The sequence below is a fragment of the Pholcus phalangioides genome, unplaced genomic scaffold, assembly GCF_987345545.1.
Source record: "Pholcus phalangioides strain wild (caught in Gottingen) unplaced genomic scaffold, Ppha-v1.0 ptg000015l_1, whole genome shotgun sequence".
NCBI classification, from domain to species: Eukaryota; Metazoa; Arthropoda; class Arachnida; order Araneae; family Pholcidae; genus Pholcus; species Pholcus phalangioides.
This window is the reverse complement of record NW_028301608.1, coordinates 113,904,690-113,927,470: the sequence shown is the minus strand read 5'-3', so window position 1 is coordinate 113,927,470 and position 22,781 is coordinate 113,904,690.

Here is a 22,781-nt window from a genome sequence, read left to right as displayed (position 1 = left end):
CATGTGAACTGTCTATTCATTTGGGAAAAAAATCGTTGTGATCATATCACGTAATAGTTGTGAGAATATAAAAAATATGCAGCATAAAATGACAGAGATAATTTTTCAGGTATTTTTATCGATATAATGAATATGTTGCTAGCATTAGCTTTTACTCGGTTTTGTTGTGTGAATATTTCAAGTCCTGTGCGTTCATAAAAAGCTATGTAAGGTTTTTTTTTTTTGTTATCAACAACTGTATTCGTTCACTTTCAAGTGTTTACCATCATTTGATGTGCTATTAAATCTACAGCTGTAGAGATACGTTGTTCCAAATAATGTAGGAGGCTTCACATTTCATAAGTTTCTACATGGCGTGTCACTAACTAAAGCTCAGCTAGTCAATAGTGGCGTCCACATGCTACTACTGCTACTAAACCACTTATACACTTCGCGAACAATACTCTGAGAAACTTCCAACGAATTGGTGCATGCTGAAATGTGCTGTGTATGTGTTGTGTATCATCGGCAAGTTTGTTTTTGGCGAATGCCTGTCACGTGTTTTCTGAATTCAGAAGCAAATAGCTCAGCAGTTTCTTTTGCTTGCATCACGAACTAATTGATTGTCGTAGATATATATTGCGCTCTCTGCAAAGAAACCTACTTTTGAATATGAGATCGGCTCGCATTTGCATGTTGAAGTTAGAAAACCATAGAAAACCAACTCCAGCCGACCAAGGATTGTCATGCTCAGGGAAATCAGCGTAGCTGCGGCGAAAAGCACCTCAAAGCAGCTGTCGATAGTGTACATGTCGACGTTGAAAACTTGAAGCAATCCCGCTTTCGACGGAGCAGCACATTCATTATTAAGTATGTCTGTGCGACGCTCTAAGTGTAAGCTGAGATACCTTTAGCCAGTGCACAATGTTAATCAGCATCAGTAAATGTTTATTCTTGTACGTGATAATTTGCTTCTGATGCCACCAATTATCATCCAAATCGATGTGTATGTCACGGTAAATGTGATAAATCAGTTATTATGTTTAATAACCGGTTATTACGCACAATCATCTTGCCAAGTCTAATAAATTTATTACTTTTACTGGTTATTATGCATATTATCGACGTGTCGATGTTAAATTCGATAAATTCGAAAAAATATTATCATTTTTACCGGTGATTATACATAATATCCTATCGTCATTGGATATAGTTAGATTTTTCAATGAGAGCTCATGAGATTGGGATATAATAGCAAGAAATTTGTTAAATAAGAGTGCGTTATATCGGGGTATGATTGTAGAATTTGTTAAGTTTGTTATAAGGGTGGGTGCAGAGAAGAGCTACGAGTCTCCTTGTTCGCACACGGGGCTAAAGATAGACTTTATTTTTTGAGTATGTTTACATATTGGAAGAACGCAGGTGTCGAAGATATGGTAGAAGTGTTCAAAATATTCAATGGGATGGACAATGAATTATTAAGACGTCATCACTCGACACTGCTTCGACAAGAGGACACCATCTGTAAGGGAGAATTCTAGGTCACGGTGAGCGGGAAATTTTGCTCTAATAAGGTTTACTGCATAGAGATTGTGGTAATATATTCTAACACAATTGATACGTTCAGAAAGAAGTACGATTTAACATATCGGTATAAATCGAGAAGCTATCCACATACTTACATAAGACAACCGCAATCTCCCTTTTTTCATGGGCAGTGTATTATATATTACTAATTATTAGTTTTCTATTTCGTGATACGTACATGCTTTTATATTGGGTTGTTGTATTTTGGTTATATTCGACATCCATATTTTCATGGGAAAAATGTTTTCAGCCAACTCGTTGGGCAATTTTCCCTGTTGTGGTCTTTGTGTCTATTATGCTTAATAACCGAATGTATCACATTTACCGTAGCATATACAATGAAGTATGCAATTAATGCGTTTTGTATTTAGGGGCCGTTCAAGTATTACGTAAGCAAAGTTTTAGCCATTTTTGACCCCCCCCCCCTTGTCAGCAAAATTTCGTCATCAGCTCTGCCCCTCTGAATCCCAACTCATATTTTCATAAAGGGTGGTTGATGACGTAAGCATTATCCAAACACCCCCTCCCCTCTTGTCATCAAAAGTCAGAAAATCGGAAACACCACCCCCCCCCCAATCAATGATGACGTAATACTTGAACGGCCGCTTATTGTAAGTCTTTTGGACCTTAAAAAAGCCTGATACTTTGAAATACAGTCTATATCCACATATACAGGGTTGGCAAAAACTCCTTTAAAAAGGAATAAATACCGGGAAAATAACCCGGTAATGTAATAAAAAACGGTTTGCAGGATTAGCATCGCTAGGTCACGCGATTTTTTTTTAAGACTGAAAAAAAAAACCAATAAATAAAAAACAGCCGATAGGTGGCGCTGGCGTACACAAGTCAAAGAGAAAAAATATGCCTTCAAATCGTTTATTAACAGCAGTATGTCTCCCACGTGACCACCACCACGAGGACTAACACATTGCAGGCGAGTCACAAATCTGCAACGGCAGAGTACAGCAGGCTCACACATGGTTTAAAACGGTGAAGTGATTGTGGATTAGGAGCGCAAGTTCTTATAACCGTCTCATTTGCATATTTCCTACGAAGTCGCTCGTACCAGCGTCACCTACCGGCTGCTAGTTTTTTTTCCACTGTCGTAAAAAAATCCCCGTGACCTAGTCGCACACACACACATTCTAACCCTGCCAACCTTTTTTTTTTATTTCGGTTATTTTTCCGGTTTTTATTCATTTTTAAAGTTTTTACGGACTTTTTTGCCCCACCCTGTATTTTTGTTGACTGTTGCACTTTCCATTCTCTCGTCACCCCTACATCCAGTTTACTAATTTTTCTATATAATTAGTTTTTACCATGTGGCAATACATATGTACTACTTATAGATTGTATGCGTAATACATTGAATACCAAACAGAGTATTTCTAAACTTCCCCCTTTAAAAGATGGGAAAAAATTAGTAAAAATAAAAATGTTGTTTGGAGGCAGGATGTGACGAAATAAAATGCAATTCCTATACACAACGCATATCACAGAAACGTGTTCAAGCTGTCAGTAGATACGTTAATGTATTCCGGATACTAAGAACAGCCTCGAGTTGTTGTTTTTTTCTCAGTATCAGCATATTTTTGTTTCTAAAAAAGTCGAAAAACATTCGGAAAAATCATCACGACCTTGTCTTTTGAAAAAAAAACACCTTTTTTTTTTTATTTCGGCAGATAATTTTCTTCTTTCGAAAGTAAATGCATTTGATAACGAAATACGTTTCCAAATGGAATCAAATTCGTCTTTTTTCTTTTTTTTTTTTTTTTAAATGCATTCGGAAAAAAAATTTGAATAATGATATGTTGTATCATTGACTAATTTTTACGAATATTTTAATTGTGTTGAAATTGAATAAAGCAAGAAGAAAACTCTCATTAGTTATATCGCAGGCGTTTTTTCTTTATTAATATTATCACGGTTTCGTGAAACATGCAATGGTTCGGAATTTCCACGTTGAAATTATGAATGGAGATAAAAATATTTCACAAAAAATGAGCCACATACACTCACAAGGAAAAACATGACCTAAATATTGAGGGGCGGTGCTGTTTTATGTGTATCCTGGAGGAAAATTTGGACCTTTCACTAGCGGGGGTGGAGAATCAAATGTATGGTGTACGAAACTTTGTTATCAGTTACATTATCGGATTTTTATTGGATACGTCCCTCATGAATTGTGTCTCGTGGATGTCTATTATTTGCATCAGAAAAAAATCTTGTGCCTCTTTCATAACACACGGCATTCCAATAAATAAGCATTAATAAGCATTATTGCCACTAGTGATACTAGCAGTAGGCTAATCTGAATATTTCACAGAACTCTTGGATATCTGAACATCCCCGGTGTCTGAAATGCATCACTGTTAACCTTCTTTGTGGCAACCACGAGATATCTCGCGTAACTTGATGATTTGGATTTCAGCAATTAAAGGATATCTGACCTACTATCACGAGCCTAGGAATCTCTGTAAAGCAGACTGTTTTTCGCGAAATCCCCCCCCCCCCCCCCTCCAGCATGTCAGATCACCTGACAGTGGGTGAATTCAACTTCTGTTCAAATTTTGATAATAAAATGGAAGAGAGAGGACGTTGTTTTAAATATACGTTCCCCCCCCCCTTCCCTTTTGAGTAGTGTAGAAATATAAAATATGCGTAGTGTATAAATAATACAGAAAGGTGGAGTGTTTCTATTCCTCGGTCCATTGTTTTCGGAGTTGGAGGAGAGGAGAGCATTATCTCCTGCACAAAATCGAAAAATGGAATTCTTCTTAAAAAGAAAGATGTGGAATTTCACTGAGAGCCTGTTTATTTCCATCGCGCGAGTTTTAATGCCGATTAATGAAACTTAAGGAACCTCAGATAGGGTTAATAGTGACGATGATAATTTTTTATATTCAGATCCACTTCAGATGCAACGGAAGTTATATCATTGCTTTGAAAGGTCCCCTACTGATGTGAAAGTTTTGAAAATAGGAAGGTAACTTCAGAATGACCATATTCATTTGAGAAAGAGGAGGCAGAAAATTCACCTAAAGGAACCTTCCGCAAACGCTTCGGCAATGGGGCAAGATAATTGAGTCTTTTTTTTATGGGAGACCTTCGAAGGTGCAATTTGATTCATACAGAACATCCAATGCCTCTAATATGAACACTGAGGCAAATTTCGCCATCACTGTTGCAGATATCAACAAAAATGTAAAGGAATAAATGCAGCTCATATTTAATGGAAATTTCACCAAACACCATCCAAGCCGGGCTCTATCACCTCCATCCCGTGGACCATATTTAACCCCACCCCCCTACACCCAAAAGTGTGCCTGCTACTCGGCCTACGAATGACTATCATGTGAAATATCTGGCCAATCAATCATCTTGACCAATGTGGTGTTTATTGATGAACTAGAAAAACGTTATTTCAGTGGTGACCGAAAAAAATGGGAAAGAAGAATATTTAAAAGGTTTGTGATGTATTTCTAATATTTTAGGAATGTACATCTTTTCTGTTGAAAATCAGTCTATTTTTTGTGGTCGTCTTATACACGAGTTTGAAATTTTTCCAGTTTCATTGATCCTCAAGTGGGGGAACGGATGGGCTTATACACGATTACACACGGTATTTCTTGCGGAGTTCGGGAGTACATTTTAGTCATCTATATACCACGTGTTTGCCATACCACTATATACCATCCATATTTGTTATGGGCATCTTTTTCTCAGCCACCTCGCTGGGCATTTTGTCTGTTGTGGTGTTGTATTTGTATTTGTATTATTTGTGTGATTTAACAGTACACCATCTAAACAACTTTTATCATTAGGTAATATATCACGTGAATTGCCAGCACATTTTCGCACTCTAATATGGACCAGAATTTATTGAACCACCTGAGAGTAAAATAATGTCCAGCTAATCAAAATCCTGTTATGTGTCAGAAGAACTAATTAACGACCATTTCCCCCGACTCGTCTGATTCTAGTGTAATGCGATGAATATCATGTAGCGTCGCTGAAGGTAGAAACCCACAGCTTGTCAGAGTATTCGAACTACTAGAAGGATGAAGAGAGCGTGTGTGAGAAAAGGGTTCCTAATTTAGGCTTCACAGTATAGGAGAGAAGTGGAATTCTTCACTATCTTGATGCCGTATATATATACGGTACTCAGAGAAAGCATCACTTCGAAATGATGAAATGTCTAGTGGCTTAATGGTCACGAAATATGATAGCAGCGTGAAATGTGCTGATGTCGTGAAAAGTACAGAGTTTACTGGTAATGATTCGAGGATAGATTCTGTCGAGGGATCAATTTATTTTGAATTGGGTATTTGACAGCCTACTTCTCACTAATAACCTTTAATACGACGATACCAATGAATCATGTATAATGTACGAGATGCTGACATGTGAATAGGCTAAAATTTATCACCGGGATTTGCTTTTAATGCTGAACTATCAGGCATTTAATTGGATTATGATAGACAATTTTCTAAGTCATATGAAGCTTTATTCCATCTATAAACCTGAAGAAATCAGGATTCCTGTTTATATGTGAGAACTCATTGCATGGTTGTTGTTAAAACTTCAGCCTCGAGAACCTAAAAGTGTTTCAAAAAGGGTACCGCAATTCTTGTAGAAATTATGGTTTCTTTCTAAAGATAAGAATTCTAAAGATGCTTCTCTTGTAATAGAATAAGTCTTAGTTTTAGGTCGACTTAATACTACAACTACGAGTATTTCCCATTCTTTCACGTTAGATCCATGAAGTTATCCGGATGAACAGAGCAAAGGAAACATTTCCATCCTTTTTTTCTATGCCCCTCTTTTGTGTGCTTCGTTGCAGCTGCTAATGGTTGTTACTTATACAGGTACTTCGTAAAATCCATTGATTACAGCAGCTTTTGCTGTCGAAGCAATTCTCTCGGAGCACTTTTTCTTTTTTTTTTCTCCTAAACTAGGTACCACTTTTATGTTAGATTTTGTTTTCCCCATCCATACTTCAGTCTGTTTCGTAAGAGATCCATGTTATCATTCTCACGGTTTATTCTATATATTTTGTTTGTCGATTCATTTATTTTCTTTTGCCTTTGACATTATTTGCTTCATCATATAAATTTCGGACGTATCATCATCCAAGCAAAATAATAAGAACCACCTTGAAATGTCATGACTTTGCGTCTCGCCCTCGGGGAAATAATGGCGAGTTGAAAACAATTGAATGCTTACATATTTTTATAGAGGGAAAACTATTTAATCCTAAAGCGCCAGAATGTGGTTAAAGATATTCCGCTGCTAATAAAGTGGACTCGTGCTCTCAACCTACTCACATGAGACGTCTCCATTAACTCAAAAGCTACATTTAAGAACTATCTTCACAGTGCCTGCATCAAAATGCGTCATTTGGTCGAAATTTTTTGAAATAAAATTATTTGGTATACATTCGGGTAATATGAAATATATCGGGGTTTCTCCTCTTTCAGGTAAATGGCCGACAAATAGAACAATAATAACGTACTTGAAAATGACCCCATGATGCTGCAGAGTCAGTGTCGCTCTGTCACTACGGATGCTATAAAACTTTCGTTTTTTTACTTAATGAAATTCACTCAGTTAAGTATACGAAGGTGTTTATAAATTATTGGAAATGTGGACATTAATTTGAAACTAAGCACAATGTACATCGCAAGTGTTTTATTGTGTTTTTTTTAGCTAATTTTTAGGTTGCGATTCTCTCCAGTTGAATGGAAGGAAATATGGAATATTATAATTGTTATCCGAGTTGGGGGAGAGAATATTTCTTTAAAGTTAGAAAGTTCATTGAGCTAAGCAGGTTTAGAGTGTGCGTCATATTCTCTGTGGGCTCACCTCGACGGTTTCGGGCAGATTAGAAATATTTCATTTGTGACTCTTGTAAATAGACTGCGAGACACCACCGCATCATCAACTACAAGAAACATACGATTAAATTTTTATTTTTCATTGTTGCAGACTCAAAATAAAGGTTTATTGGGCATTGATGCATATATTATAACGGTTTACTCTGAGTTCTTTATATATATATATATATATATATATATATATATATATATATATCCCTTATTAACAATTTATAATGTGCCAGTCAAAAACCGGAGGTATGGAAAACAGCCTGAATTGTGCCTATATTTAAGAAAGGCAACAAGTGCAGTGTGGAAGACCAGCGAGCTGTAGCAATAATTTCGCCTTTTGCTAAAATATTTGAATGCATTCCACATGAAATTGTTTATAATCAGGTTAAATGTATAATTTTTCCAACCTAATCATAGATTTATGAAAAATAGGTCCTTGGTCACACACCTGCTATGCATCAATTCATTCGTAATAGGCGAACTTAGAAACTGAGGTCAATTAGATTCGATATATATACTGATTTTTCTAAAGCTTTTGACATTCTAGATCATGGTATACTAGTAAACAAACTTATGAAAATTGGTTGAAGGGTTTTATTCTCACTCTGGCGTTCTCCATAGGCATACGTTCTCCGTCCTTTGGCTTCCATCCTGCTCATAAATAATCTTGCAGCCTTGTTAAAAAATTATCTGTTAATATTTGATCCAAATTTCTTTTTTGTTAATATACAGTTATGAATCATGTGTACGTGTTCAGGATGAGCTCAATATTTATTATGATTGGTGTTTGGCAAATAGACTTCATTTGAATATTACTCAATGTTTTGTACTCAGCTCTTCTCTTAGTATAAGCAGCCTATTATATTTCCCTATCGCATTGGCAACTGTATTAAATAGAAAAAATTCAATTTAAGATCTTGGTGTTACTTATACAACTGATTCCTGTGTTTTGCAAGTCATATCAATGATATTTGTTCTGAGGCTTTTAGAAAACTTCATTACTTAAAACGAATTACACATAATTTCACTAATATCAGTAGTTTTGATTTTATTTTACTCTTTCATTAGAAGTAAATTGCAGTATGCTGTGCTGTTGCGAGATTCAAAATCAATCGAATCGAAAGTGTTCAAAATCGAGTTCTGTGAGTTTCATTTTACAGGTACTCGGTTTTTACTGTAGATATATGTCAGCCACAAACCGAATCACTTTAATATTAATAGCTTAGAGCAGCGGTTCCCAAACTTTTTCAGTCCGGGTAGCCCCAGCTGGCTCGGTTCCCTTTACTCTTACCCCCGATCCCGAATCCTCCAGGCATCCCCTCCCCCAATCTGTTTCACCCATTGCAGATTACGAAAACTTTTCTGAAATAGGCATATGTTGAATTAAATTAAATGAAATTTTTTCATTTTTGAAGTAAGTTTTTTTATTTTTGAAATAAGCAAACACAAATTAACACAAAGATTGGGGGAAAAAAGAATGCAATATTTGGGACTGAATTGAATTACAAAGTTTTGAAAAATTAGGCTCGAAATAGGGTAAATAGAAATTCACATCCAAAGCTGCGTTCAATTTGCTTCTATAATCATTTTTTGTATAAGTATACGTAGAAACCCCAAAAACAAACTCCGTGCAAACAAACGACAACAAAAATATTATGGCTTTGCTACAGAAAGTTCATTGTATTCGTCATTGCGATGAACCCAAAAACTGACTAGGTTCACCATTCCGCCATTGAAGAGGCTCTCCAGAGTGGTATCTGATGCGAGCTCTAGCAATTTCTCCTTTTCTGGAATCGATAAAGGTTCAAAATACTCTTCCTTAAAAAGATTAGATATTTACCGATCACCCATTTCCGGCTCTGAAAACCATTTTTCAAAAACGAGGGTTTTAATCTTTCCAAGTGACCGACTGTTCAATTTCGCTCGGTTTGCGACAATAAATAGTGAAGTGTTTCGAACACTTCCAAAAAAAGAGGTTACCTCGGCCGAAGTTCGAACAGCCGCATCAGGACTACCCGGAACAACCACCTAACTTCGGTGTACACTGTAAAGCACAAGCAAAGCGTTGTGAAGGCTGTCCAAGTTTTCACACAACAATTTAAACAACCTGTAGTTGGTAGGATTCACATTGATAAAGTTGACAACTTTGACCGCCATCACCAAGAACGTTACGCAAATTTGGAGGCAAAGGTTTCAATGCAGGGCTCTGTCTGTGAATATAGCAATGAGCCCGTTTCATTTTGGGGACGACTTTTGCCACGCGTGCACGAAGGCCTGAATAGCAACCTTCCGTGGATTTTCTTCCCCCATCTGTGGTGAGCCCAATGCATTTTGACCATTGCATCCCCTATTTCAACGAAATAATTATCAATTGCTTCAAAATAAACCTTCAACAGTCGTACGACCCCTTCAATGGGTGACAAATAGAAAAATTTTCTTCGAATTGTCTTTCAAGTACTTAGCAATTACAAGTAGCACAGAATATTGCGCAAAACGTCGGTACTTTCGTCGACTTGGATGGAAAAAACTTCCCAACCTTTGACGTGGCTTATGACTGTGCTCTCAACATCGTCTGACATATCCTGTATTCTTGGAAACACCGTATTATTTGACAGAGGTATTAAACTCATTATACTCGCACTTTCCCGCGAAGAGATGTGAGAAAAGTATTTGAACGAAGAAAGTTCTCTGGATCAGTCCAACTTTTTTTTTGATTTGGTGAATAAAAATAATAAGAGTTCTTTGTACTTCTCTCGAAAATATTCCTCTGAAGGCGAATTACTGCAGGCTGTCATTCGGCTGTTGCAGTAACTCATAAAAGTTCGTTTAGATGTTTCTCAGTCCGATACAAGTCGAATTTTTATCAGAGTCTTTCCGGACCGACGAAGTATTTTTATGTGCAGGAAATAGATGTTTTCCAGTCAACGGCAGCTTGGGTTCGAGCCTCACCATTGCCACAGTAGATAGATAGATAGATAGAATCACTCACAGCCCCGGACTCATGCAAATCACCTTACTTCCGTTACCTCAAAAGAGGCAGAGTTGTGTCGGATAAGTTAGCAAAGATTTACAGTGGTGGCTCCCCTTGCCCCGTGCTAGCAAGTTTCGAATTACTCGCGTCGTTCTCCCCATGAAGACAGCCATCAACTCAATGCAACATATAAGCCATTTGACAAAAATTGGTGGCTGAATCCAATGTCTAGGGAGAAAAACTGCACGTGCGCCGAGTGGCACATAAGGGCCGGAGACTGCAGCCTGGGATTTCGAAAGAAATGTGGAAAAGACTTGTGAGCAAGAAAGAAGAAAAAGAAGCTAGCATGTTGAAATGGGAGAGATTTGAGAATGGTCCAAATACACCATGCATACAAATTACATATATACAGCGCCTCGACTGTGACGGGAAACGAAGAAACAAAGCCTCCGTCCACAGTGCTGGGCAGTTTGTTTCCCTCTACTTTTACAGAATAAGTAATATATATACACACAGAATACACGCAGAGCCTGCACTGCGACGGGAATAATCAAACAGAGCCTCCGTTGACAGTGCTGGACATTCACATTTGAATTACACGCATACATTATTTACTTTACAAAAATTTTCCTTTTTTTCATTGCCACAGTAGTGGTCGGCTACACAGAAACAAACTTTGCGTTAGGTTTACAACATGGACATGAACATTCAAACGTGTACCAATTCGTTAGAAATTCCGCAGAGGAATATGGACGAGGTGGTTGGATGCATGTGTGGTTTAGTAATACTTGAAGTCAACTGAAGCATATGTCTAGTGTGGGAAGTCCTTATACGGTATGATTAGATCACTGACCTCCCAGCTAAAAGGAACGAATTTGATTGAAAAGGACCCCGCTCCGCCTGCATGGTATTGGCAAATACCTTATATTACCCTATTGGCATGAGTGCGTACAGTAGTCTAAGTACTTTTCGAGGTGAGCAGGCAGACCTATATACTACACAATGCTTACATAACATGAAAATTCAAGCATTTACCATCTTTAGCCTCCGTTTTCAAAATATGTAAGACAGTGGCAGCACTAGCACAGTGGCAGAACACGAAACAAGCACAATTCTGACATCATAAATACATTAGACTGTTACGTACAGTGAAACCCGTGTTTAAACATACTGTAGGGACCTGTAAGATATTGTTACTCCCACTCTCAAATTTCAGAAACATATAGAATCCTATGTTAGACCCGTAGCTTCTACACCCCCCCCGGACTATTTCACCACCCCCAAGAAAGCGATATTAGCCACTTTGGGGAAACTCTGTCGTAGATAGTTTTTGAGCATATGTGCTATTTCCTATTAGATAGGAACTCCGCAGGAACAAAGAAAATATCGTTATATGCAGTACCGTTATACACATGTTTGACTGTGGTACGATACACTCGGAACACACATTCCGGCATGTACCAATTCGTTACAAATTTCTTAGAGGTAAGTGTACGAGGTGGATGTACGGTTAAGTAGTAGTAGTAAAAGTATATACACAGCTAATGAACGTGCGTTGTTTCTTTCAATTAGTTGTCTAAAAACGCATTGTTTCTCAGAATAAACTTAGAAAATATTGCACTTGACAGAAACAAAACTTTTCTGTCTCTTTTTAAGAAAAATGGGAATTATTAAGGAGGAAAATAAAAATGAAAAATTGTCAAAAACCTCATTTGAAAACCTATTGATTCTAGATCCGATGATTGTCTTATGAAGCCGTCTTTACTGAAACGTCTTCATCTCAAGTAAATTTCAGTTTTTGAAATCTTAAAAAAAAGAACCGTCGTTAAAACAAATTACTCGTACTGTCTAGTTCTCGGATTTACACATAAAAATCGGGAAAGAAACGATTTCGTGCTCAAACACCATCAAACACGAGTTTGCTTTTTTATGGTAAGGATCAATCGTTGTTCGTTTGTTTGTAATGTGATATTTTTCTTTTTCCCAAAACTAGTTGATGATAAAGTCGTGCTCATGCTTGAAAATGATTCTTTCTAATAAATATTTAAAGATGCAGGCTAATTCATATTGTAGTGAGCAATTACAAATTTTATTCGACATCATAAATGAATTTTCTTAGATCGAGCGAAATGAGCGTCTCATAATTAGCGTTTCGTGGGCGGCGTGTAGCTTATTAGTATTATTCTATTTTAGGTATTTCATGCCGCTGTATTTAGATTTCTGGATTAATAGCGGATATTGGTATAGATTTTGCAATTTTATCTAGTCTCACTATAGTTAATCGGATATTTTTGATTCAGATGTACTTTATTTTTTCTTCGAAAAGACTTATGGGATTTAATTCAACGAAGAATTTCTAAGCTCTAAAGTGGAATTACATTGGACAACCTGAGTTACATGAGACAGAATATTTGATTAACCCACCATGTTTTTATTTACCTCGGTTCTTAAAGTATTTAAAATTTTATTTTATTTTTCCTCGTTTCTTTTCTCAAGAGATTAGATCAAGTTCTTTCCGAATTGCTTGAGAGATTTTCTTGTTTTACGATATTGGTTTCAATTCGGAGCTTCAAGGACTTCTACTTGCGTCATGTACCAAAAAGAAAATACTAATAAAAATAATAATTAAAATTGAAGTACGGAAGGGATTAGAAACTTTCGAAGGGAATTGCATCCGCAAAGTTTAAAAAAAAATACTAGCATGAAGTAGCAAAATGTTCTACAAAACTAACTTCTCGATTTATTTTCCACCAGTTGCGAAGAGACATCTGGAATTCCTTACCACTACTAATTATCCTTACATGCACCTCATGCACAGTCCTCTGGGGAATGTTGGTTTAACGAATCGGTACATGTCGGAATGTGAGTGTGTCTATATGGCTTCTAGCGTATTTATGTTGTGGAAGTTGCGCTTGTTTCGTGTTCTTGCTGGTGCAGCCATCGTCTTTGATATTTTAAAATGAAGATGGTAAATGCTGGAATTTTCACAATTTACACGAGTCATGTTGATGTTTGTCTGCTCTCTGCGTAGATACTTTTTCAAATGGGATACCGACTCGCGTTCGTTCCTGGGAGTTCGAACCTGGATTCACAGCTTGAGATTCCAGCACGATGACCACATGACCGATCAGCGGCTGGAATCCTTTTCTACTTTAGGCCTATGCCATTGAGAGGAATATCATTAAATTACAGGGTGGTTATGAATGAACTGACACTAATCACACATATGTAGCGCCAATTCTGATGGATGTGTTCTGATGAGACTTGGTATATAGGATACATGGACTATGGAGAAAAGAAAGATTCTATACAAAGAGGTAGATTTTTTGACCACCAGGTTAAAGAGTGACACCTTTTTACCGCAGTTTTATATCTAAAATTTCCACATTTTTTAAGTGCAATATTCGCTGAAGTATCAAGAATTCAAAAAGGTGTAGAAAAGTTGGGGAAGAATAGCAAAATGATCATGAGCATGCCAGTTATTATGTACTGTTCTTACCCTCATTTCAGCGATTTTTAAATTCAAATTTCACAGCAAATATTCCGCGTAGAAACGTGGGGTTTCTTTTTGTCCTCAGGAGAGACAAGGCAACATTTTCCTAATTGAAATTTTCCTAATTTTCCTAATTTCCTAATTGAAAAGTGTGACCAAATAAAAAGTTATTTTTTTTATTATTATAACTATACAACCCTTGCAATATGAATGGTGTATCTGATGTCTGCACGTTATATGGATACTTTCTCTAATTGGAAGTACGCCTCTCGGATCAACACTTCCCCACTGATTTGCGACAAACGTACATTCCTATATTCACCCCTCCCCCCTATATATATATAGGGAAAAGGTGGATAACAATATGCAGTTGTCGGGTAAGAGTAAGCATAATTTTTTTTCCGCTGTTGGCAGCAAAGCAAATAAAAGGGACTTTGACAAAGTTAATAAGTGTGTTGTGAAGTATGTTGAGAAATCGCCACCATTGATAAATCTTCGATCTCTTCAATTTTTTAGATAAAATGTGACTTTGCTAAATTAGTATGTAATTTTTTTGCGATGGAATCTTAATTTTTTTTGTAATGAAACGTTCAAGGTTTAATTTATTATGAATTGCATTGTCTGTTAAATTAACTCACAGTATGGTGACGTTAGAGTTCAACTCCATGTTAGGATGTTGCCATCTATAAGTAATTCAGAAAAGCAATACACGGACCGGCTAAGAGGTTGCACATAACGGTGATGCTAGTTTTTTTCCGTTGAAATGAAGTGAAATCTGAAATCGAAAAGAGCAAAGACCGGACGAGCTCATAAGAGGAAGAAAGAAAACAGGAAAAAAATTATAAACGCCATTGAAAAGTCGATTATATCAGCAAGTTTGACCATCTAAAATGAGAAGTCCGTCTATTCGGCATTTGAACAATTCTACGATGTGAAGATTGCGTTCAGTATGAATTGTGTATAAAGACTGCTGGCATGAAGAATGCTCTAGTTACGAAATTACGAGAACGTCTGTTTGCGTCTACTGTGAAATTTTTGGGTTCGTACCCTTACCCGACAGTAAGAGTACGAATTCTTCACCTTTTTAGAAAATTTATAACTCATCTATATACAGGGTGTAACTAAACTGATACTCAGAACTGTAAGGGGTAATAGAACTCGCCAAAACAAACTGCTTTCACCATACAATGTTTGGTTGGAAAGCAAAGCGTAGGGCGCTTTCTCTGGAATGGATGAAACGTCACCTTTCGCACAGAACTTCGTCATTCAACTGCTATCCGTGACCCCGCATTATACGATGAAAGTTTGTGTGTGCCGTGTTCTACCAACCCCTACAATTCTGTTCCCTACAGTTTAGTTGCACCTTGTATATAAAATTGATTTTCTGTATGTGTGTATGTATATATATTCTCCATAAAAAAAACTACAATATCTGACCGATCGCCGCCAAAGTTTGCGTATATACCAAACAGGACCCGACTTGAACGGTAGATTACTTTAAAAGTTAGTCACAGCTGGAAAAATGCTTGAAATGGGCGAAAAAACTGTCGAACAACAATGTGCTACAAACTAATCCACCAAATTGTTTATCTACCATCGAGAGAGCCTTTCTTTGAGATCATAGACAGGCGAGTTAACCTACGTAGGCATTGCTTCCAAATAAGAATACCAACGGCTAGAAGGGATTGCTTTTTTCACGGATATACATGCCGTGTGGCAAGAATATGGAACAGTCTTATACAAATACAACGCCACAACAGGCAAATTGCCCAACGAGGTGGCTGACTTAAGAACATCTTGGATCCCCGAGCCATTTTTTGGATGCCCTAACTACTACTGCTACACCACACATGCACCCCGCCCACAACCCCCCCGGGCAACCCCCAACGAATCTGTACATGCGGGAATGTGCGTGTACGTGTAGTGAAACCTGACGTGAAGTTTTTTGTTTCTCTGTAATGCTTGTTATGTGTAGTGCTGCCATCTGCCACCAGTTTTTCTAACTATGAGTGAAGTGTTATGATTGAATGATTTATCGTTGTAGGACTGTTGCTCTCTGTGGCGAGACGTTTTAACGGGGAGATCGGCTCGCATTTGCGTCTTGAAGTTGGGAACCACAAAAAACCAACTTCAGCCAACTACCACTGTGGGGTTCGAACCCGGATCCGCGCATCGCGAGTCCGTCACTATAACCACTCTTCCATCAGAATTTGTATGTGCCTCCTACGCAAGATTTGCTTCCACTATTGGGGATTTCGACCTGACTCCGTATGCGAAGTGCTTCCCATTCTGACTATTATTATTATTATTTTCTTCCAGTATAAGTGCATTTCATGCCTTCTGGGGTTATTTATTGTAAATAAAATTATTCGTGGGACTCAACAATGACTTCTGGAATGTTCAATTTGATTAGACCAGCACCCTAACAATGCGTTTCAGACATATTTACTCGTTTCAATGGTTTGCCAATCCTGCAATGTTCCCAGTATATACAGAAAATCCGGGCAGCACCGGGAGTTTGTTGAGCACAGTTAGTTTGTCTATGAAGTTATTACTTCAAGTTCTAGCGCGATTTCTCCTAATTTAATGAACTATATTTTGGGAAATTTTTGAGACTATATTTTCAAGAGTTCCGTTTTTGTCTTCAAAAATTCACTGGATGTGTACTCACTTCTCTACCCTCCTTTCATCTGTCACATTTTTTGGTTGATGACTTGATTATTTTTGTCGCACCACGATCGTTTTCTACACATGAAGGCTAATTAGACCTTGACCGATGTTATTGCCGGTTCCAAACGGCAGCGTTATTTTATACCCAACGAGAGGTTGGTAGGCTAACCCCTCAGTGTCGGACTCTCTGCGTTAGCAATATTTTTCTGTAGTCATATTGCCGCCGTATCTGTTGTACCTCTGCGTCAGGAAACTTTGTGACAAGGACGGATCAAGTATCGAAACTCGCGATTCATCTAAACATCCTTTGGTACTTTAGGTGAGTATTTCATCAATCTGGGCTATACCGCACCCTCACGTTGCTTTGTTGCATGTTCAGTTGGTTGAACTTTTTAACGCGAAAAGTTTTCTCAATTGGAAATACGCCATGTTCAAATCGACTCGATTACAATTAACGGGTTTCGCATTGTGTTTGGGCTGCACACGGCAATGTGAATGGCACTCGTAGCCTAGAATACTCGACGTTCTTTGTGGTCATTGACCGACAGGTCTATCTCCCTACTCCATACCGTAGTTCTCCCTTTTCAACTGGCAGGATCCATTCCATAGTTAACATCCGACGCAGTGGAACAATTTCGTGTAGTTGGTGGAAAGTCCTTTAATTAATTTAGCTAATTTATTTCAACTGATAGTCTCTGTCAGAGTGGAATTCGAGAGCGAGGGAACAGACTCGAATATGGTTAACCTAATATGCGGAGAAACGAGGTTAAGATATAGTGTTAGAGCTCGTTAGAGCAATGCTGGACAAGTATTGGGAACCCTCAGGTCGATACAAAATGTATTTTAAATTGTGGGATCGAGTTCATAGGGCCAAGTTTTAAATATTCAGTTTTAAAATGTGAAATTTTAAAATACCCAATGCTATATAATAGAACTCAACAAGCATCTGTCTTTATGACAATAAAATCACAAGTTTGTTTGTGACTGCCGAATAAACGGTCAAAAAAAATATATTTTTTATATTTTCCAGCTGGTATTATATGAACATTTCTGTGAAGAAATGCTGTAGCGATAAGGTTTGTATGAATTGAGTACAAAATGCTTGAGTAATTTGTCTTAGATTATCATCATTATGATTATTGTTTTTTTTACATTTGTTTCTTTCTGTCTCAGCAACCTCCTTGGGCATTTTCCCCGTTTCGTCCTTGAATTTTTGCAGTATAACCTCCATAATCCGGACTCCTCGGGACCTAGGTGGTTCCAGATTTGGAAATATTCTGGATCATAAATCAAATTCTGTTTAATTCCAAAGTTTTTATACTCAAAACAGTATTGCGTTTCTGTGAGTACTTTGGTAACTTTTGAAACGACCTCAATAAACAAACATACAGAGAGGGAGAGAGAAAGTGTGTAGTAAGGAAAGTCTAACCGTTTATTCTAGAGGCATACTTCAATTATAAAAAGAATCCAAATAACGTGTAGAACTCAGATACGACATTCATATTGCAAGGGGTTGTATAGGTATTAATATAAAAAGAACTTCCTTTTTATACGGATACACTTTCCTAAAAAAACCTAATGAGAAAGTTGTTTCCCACTGTCTCTCGAGGCCAACAAAAAAAGTCCCACGTTTCAAAGTGTAATATTCGTTGAGATATATGCCGTTTCTATTTGATAAGAACGGCATAAACTAACAAAAAAGCTTGATGTTCTTTCCCAACTTTTCTACGATTTTCCAAATCAAATATCTCAGTGAATATTGCATTCACCACGTGGCATTTTTCTGTTGGCCTCAACAGAAACACAGCAAGAACTTTTTTCTGATTTGGTTTTGAGCACAGTGTGTTCATATAAGACTTTTTTTTTTAACTTTATTTTGATTGTTATTCAACTCCTTTGCAATATGAATGACGTATCTGAGGTCCACACGTTATTCGGATACTTTTTTCTAATTGCAAATATGCCTCCAGGTAATTGTAAATTATGTCAGGATCAACGGTTGAGCTGTTAGCCTTGTTTTGTTTGTGTGACGCTTAGAACGGAAGTTACGTGTTAGTGAAGTTACGTGAAGTTACTTTTAGTGTTGCGTTTTTACATACAATTAATAATTTGAACGTATTTTACGAAAAATATCTTTTTTTTTTGCATTTTACTTTAGTTTGAAATATAATTTCTAAACATTTATTCATTGTATTATTACAAGATTTTAATATGATATTCTACTATATACTGTTAAGTTTATGAACCAAAATGTAAAGTCTGTTATATGTATTTGTCTAATTACGTACACGATATGTAGAATGAAATTTCAAAAAATTTGAATATATTAACATATATATTAATTATAAATTCGTATATTAACAGATTTGAGTGTAACTCTAATGTATTGATGTAAGTTCGAGCGTACCGTTATCAGCATAACATACAATCCTTCAAATTTTTGTTCCAAACCTGCATCATTACTGACTGAATGTTCTGTGAAAGTAACAGAACATTCCATTTGTAGATTTTTTGCAATCGTGTTTCAAATATTACACGAATTTTGCTTAAAGTTTGACATACAAATCATTTCTTGATAGAAAATGACGCGCAGGTAGTCCAAAATTTAATATTGTTTTCACCATTTTGAGACACTTTCTATCAAAAAATGTTATTAAAGTACCATTTTAATAGAAAGGCGCTTTCGAACGTAGTCGGATTCCTTAAAGAATATAAATTCTCGCAAGAATGATATTTCAAGCAAAACTATTAAGGCAAAAATTACGGATTTTCCGAAATTCTTTTTCAACTGCTGCATTTTGTGAAATGAAAATAAGTAATTCTTACTGAATATTTTGCGCAAAGTAATGGATACTGCACATTTTGAAACATTATTTATTTTGTTTTAAGTTAAAGGATTTTCCACCGTGTTAAATCTTTTATTGTTGAAAATGCAAAAATAATAATTTAGAAATGCGATTAAAAAACAGTCGAAGCCATTGGAAGTCGTAGTTGACTTTAAGAAAATCCATTAATCTCTTTCAAATAAACCCCTTTAAAAAAAACTCAATATTTTGCAATTAAAAAGTCACAAGCAAAACGTAAATCAAACCACGAGTAAATGATTACTTTGTACGTGGTTATCACATTTAATGCTTTCGTATGAGAAATAATTGGAGCGGATGTCCAAGTATATGTGATTTCTCGTTGATCAAACACAAAACGAAAAATCCATTCGGAAGATGAAGTGATTTCATGCTGAGTTGGAGAAAATCCAGAAGCCAAATCATTATAGTGGTAAGTGCAAGTTAATGAGGCGTGACTCTTTGTTCGCGTATTATTATTATTTTGACGTATGATAAACGCATTATATTTAACTAATAGATTTTTAAATATTATAAATCGCCAAAAAAATAAGCGTGTAACGAATGTGAGAGAATAATTAAAAGAATTATATTGCCAATTTGTACTTGTCGGAATATGCATGAATTTGTTAGAATGAGAAAAAATGACTCTCGTAGTCAATTATTGCAGTTTTTTTTTTTTTTACATTACAATCAATTTCAAGAACGTGATGTTGCTCCTTCCGAGCAATTGAGGTATTGCAATTATGCGGCGTTTGGCTATTTGCCACATTCGGAATGGAATGCAGTAACGCTTATTCGTTTTCTTCATGACTACTCCTGGGAAAAAAGAAAAACTACTTCTTCGATATACTTATATATCGAATTTATCCTTTAATTAACATTAATATCACTAAATGCATTTCGAAATTATACTGAAAATTCAATTGTCTATACAATTAGTAACGAATCATCATTAAATACCATTGGTGTATTGGTGCTGAAACATGCAAAAAAAGCATGAATAAATCAAGCTGAAATACAGGGTGTCCCGTGTGTCCTAATGCGGTCTTTATCTCATCAACACTTTAGTCGTAGAGGTATAGTTATGATTTAAAAAATGCTCGACATTTGTTCAGAAAAGACTCTGCATCAGTTTCGGGAGTGAAAATTTTGTTTGTCGTAAACTGAAAAACTTAAATTTTTATACGATCCCTTTTTTCTCTAAATTTCAACTCAAAAGTTGTTGCCCTGTCTGTCCTGATGCCAACAAGAAAAAATTCGATGTTTCTGAGTGGAATATTCGCTGAGATGTTTGAATTCAAATTGGAAGGGAAGTTGCGAAGAAAACAGTGTAAATAGAAAAAAAACTTTTTTCCGTTAGTTAGTGCTGCTCTTGCCCAACTTTTCTTCTCTTTTTGAATTCAAATATATCAGCGAATATTACACTTACAAATACGGAATTTGTTCAGTTGTCATTCACCAATAAGACTTGGTTAAATAACTGCGACTTTAAATCCATCTTCCCTCAGAAGTAATCTTCCCAATGATATGATCTGTTTAATTATAATATTTCAATTTTACGCTCCAAACAGTACATTGCGTTGTAAAGAAATCAATACCCACAGACCCGTGTGAATGACAAGTCCAAGGAGGCAAATATAAGACAGTTAATTAATCTTTAATTATCAGGCTTGCATATACAGTCAAACCTCGTTAGTGCGTCACTCGGTTAACGAGTCACTCCTCTTACCAAGTCATATTTTTGTTCTCCGAAAGAGTGACTCATTAACACGTTCACTGCTAATGACGCCATGGTGGCGTCATGTACATAACTAGTTTTAATCTTAAAAAATTCAATTTAGGCCCCGCAGTGAACGTGTTAACGAAGTTTGACTCTATACATTGATGTACAATAAAAGTTAGGATTGTGCTTAATCGTTCATAATTCAATTATGAATATTGGGAGTGAAATATTTAACATTGGTTCGTACAGGCGGAAGTGTGACTTACCCCAATTCCGGTGAAGTTCGGCATGTCTCCCATAAATCGGACTTTTTTGGCAAACTCCTTCTCGCAGTTCTTACTAACTTCTCAACCCACTCTATTTCACTTTCTGGCCCTCTTCTCAATTCCTTATATCTTTTTTTTTCTTTGGCTATCCGCCTACTCCTATCTATATTCAATAAACTTCATCTCATTCGCTATATAATTCCGATTTTCTTCTTTCCTAAATTATCTTTACCAAACTTCTCTCTTCACTTTTCATTATTGGATAAAATTTTCTTATGGACGTGCGTTTCATTGGCTACTGCCATCCTTTCAGTTCGGTTGGCGTTACTGTGGGAATTATTCCCGGAATTCGCAACTCTCCTTTCACTTATACCATCTGTTCTGACCCCGGACTTTCTCACGCTTTTACGTGTATACAAAATTCTGACCAGTTGCAAATATTATTGAAATATGAGCGCGGCCGCTGCATTTTATTACCATATTCACCTTATACGGATTTCTTTTATAATGTCCTGCGCCTTTTATGCGATTCATTTCAGTCCCCATAATTATAGATCTGTTTATCACTACTTTTTATACTACTTCTTTTCTTACGTGCTACGAGCCAAATGTATAGGTTTTTTCATGATCTATATTCTTTGGGACTCTAACTTCTAACCAACACCTGGATAACACCTGGCTGGTATGGCTTTGAAATACAAAATTTCAAAGGCCTATTCTTTCATATCACTATCCCTTGTACGTTTCTATTTTTTTAACTTTTACTAATTCCTTTACGATATAACAAATTTCTGTCTAGGCCTCAGGACGGACAGGGCAACAATCGGAAATTTCATCACTAAGCGCATCTGTAATAAATAATCTTTTGAAATTTGTGTTTTTTCTGGCACGATATTGTCTTTCTAATTAGACGTTTGAGGACAGGGGAACGTATAAAAAGTTAATGTCTTTATTTTAAGACGTTCTTTATTTTCACTTTCAAAACTAAACACAATAATTTTCTGAACACATTTTAAGCATTTTTTAAAGTAATGCTATACCTCTACGACGAACGGTTCATGTTGCATAAAGGCTGAATTAGGACTTGCAGGACACCCTGTATATTCTAAGTTGTATAAAAATCTTTCTAATTTATCTAAGAACTATCCAAAAATGAGTTTTAAATATTTCAACTTCAATTGAAAAACTTAGAGGAATAATTGATTTATTCATTTGATAATTGAGTACGTGATTTGTCTGATTTTACTCCTTTTCATTCATTTTATACAGTATGGGAAGAAAATGAATTTATTATACATTCGTGGATTTGTTCCATGAAATAGATTTTTTTTAAACTTTCAGTTAATTGTTTGCCAAAT